The following is a 2,410-nucleotide window of genomic DNA, read 5'->3' as shown; positions in this document are numbered from 1 at the left end:
GCAGTGCGTTACAGAAATATCTGACCAAGCATTAAGAATGAAAAATATTTCATCTGGAAACACAATAAATGAGTCTGAATAGACCTTCAGACTAATGTAACTATTGTCCCTTGTACTCAAGTTATGATCATACTAAAACAGAGAGAACATCCTTCCTATTACCTTTTCTTTCCTAGCATCACGTTAACCCGGCCATTTGTCAGAGAAGCTCTGAGTATCACTGGAGTGATATACATATTCCTATTTCTTCAGTAATTTACACAAACTATTAAGCTGGTAGAAAAACTCTTCCATGAGCATCCTGGATATGACTGTAGGCTTCCTCACTACAGACCTCTCTAAATATTTGATGGGATTGAGATCCCAGTACCTTTTGAGAACAGCAATACAGTGTGACAACCTATGAGTGCAGAAAAAGCTTCTTTCCTACAGTTTGCTAAAATCCATAGTTCAATATCTGATGCTTATGGATTTCTTTCTTTCATTGCCCCTTTGCTGACCTTCAGACTATTCAGTGATAGAAAGTTTTAATGCGCTTTTACAGCCAGCAGCTTTGTAGCTGTGTTCTGGAACAGCCAGAACACAGGCTTTTAATTATTTATCTTTAACCTTTCTGTTAACTAAACCACTCCATTCAGTCACATCAGTTATTTTACACTTTCACTAAGTGAAAGATAGTATACTGATGTTCTGTAAGAAGTGTTTTAAATATTCTCTGTGAACAGAATTTAGAAAACATAGAATTCTTGGGTTTGTTACCCAGGAATCTCTGAAATGGGCTACAGAAATTCAGTGCATGCCCAAAGTTTACATCTAGAAATAACAGTATGATTTTCCATCACTAACCAATGACTAAAATAAAAGTAGGAACAATGAAGATAAGTTACCACAAATTCTTCTTACTCACTCTGTTAGTGGCACAACACAATGAAAACTTTATAAACTTACGAGCAGGTTAACTTACAGTGCAGAATGGTAAAGTCTTGATTCCACTGCTGGAAAGCAGTGAAGGGGAGAGGTAGCTGGGAGTCCTGGTGAACAGTGGGATGACCATGAGCCAGCACTGTGCCCTTGTGGCTAAGAAGGCCAATGGCTTCCTGGGGTGTATCAGAAGGCCTGTGGTTAGTAGGTCGAGAGGTTCTCCCCCCACCACTCTGCCCTAGTGGGACCACATCTGGAATATTGTGTCCAGTTCAGGCCCCTCAGTTCAAGAAGGATGGGGAACTGCTTGAGAGTGCAGAGCCACGAGGATGTTCAAGGGAGTGGAGCATCTCCCTCACAAGGAAAGGCTGAGGGAGCTGGGTCTCTTTAGCTTGGAGGAGACTGAGAGGTGACCTCAATGTTTATAAATATGTAAAGGGTGAATGTCAGGAGGATGGAGCCAGGCTCTTCTTGGTGACACCCAATGACAGAACAAGGGGCAGTGGGTGCAAGCTGGAACACAGGAGGTTCTGCTTAAATGAGACAAAACTTTTTTACTGTGAGGGTGACAGAACACTGGAACAGGCTGTCCATGGGACTTGTGGAGTCTCCTTTGGAGAATTTCAAAACCCACCTGGACGCATTCCTGTGTGACCTGATCTAAGTGTTCCTGCTCCGGCAGGGGGATTGGATTAGATGATCTTTCAAGGTCCTTTCCAATCCCTAACATTCAGTGATTCTGTGATATACATGTAGGCATATACTATTGTGGATCTTAAAACTGAAACGTGTCCAGTTGAAAATCAGAAGCTATGCTGATTAAAAACAAAAAGTCAGAAACAACAACAACAACCATAGACAAAATCAGATTTCTACAAGATTTGTATTCTGACAGAGGAATTTCCAAGCCCATTTTATTGTAAACCTACACTGATAAAAGGAAATCAGATCCTAATATGCTGCCATAGGAACAAGGTTTTTTTTTTTGCCATCAGGTTTTGCATTTAAACAGACTGTGGCTGCTGAATTTTCAAAGCTAATTTCTCTATTGCGAGTCTGTCTGTAATAGCTTGAAACAGAACTCTTACCTTTTAAATTTGTAGATTCACAGATGACTGCTCTTCTCTTTCTTCCCTAGGATTAGCTGTAGCATATCCTGTCAAGCACAGATTAAAAGGGCAATTCTCTTTGTTGCACGTGATATGCCAACAATTTCCACTTATGCTCTGAAAGTACTTCACAGTCCTATTTGTTGTTGTGGCTTCTATGGTGGACCACTTTATATTTGGTTACATTTAACTGGAGAGTGCTAGATGTCAGTTCCTGTTATTCTAAGATATGAAATGTCTACATGTGGGACAAAATTAAAAAATAAAATAAAATGACAACAACAAAACCACTGCCACCACCAAAGACAAGCCAGAAGTCTTCTACAGGATTATCATGAATGAATGACTATACCCCACAATATCATAATAACACTAAGTGG

The sequence above is a fragment of the Anas platyrhynchos genome, chromosome 27 (genome assembly GCF_047663525.1).
Source record: "Anas platyrhynchos isolate ZD024472 breed Pekin duck chromosome 27, IASCAAS_PekinDuck_T2T, whole genome shotgun sequence".
Taxonomy (NCBI): Eukaryota; Metazoa; Chordata; class Aves; order Anseriformes; family Anatidae; genus Anas; species Anas platyrhynchos.
The sequence above is the reverse complement of the archived record's forward strand: the minus strand, read 5'-3'. Positions refer to the sequence as shown.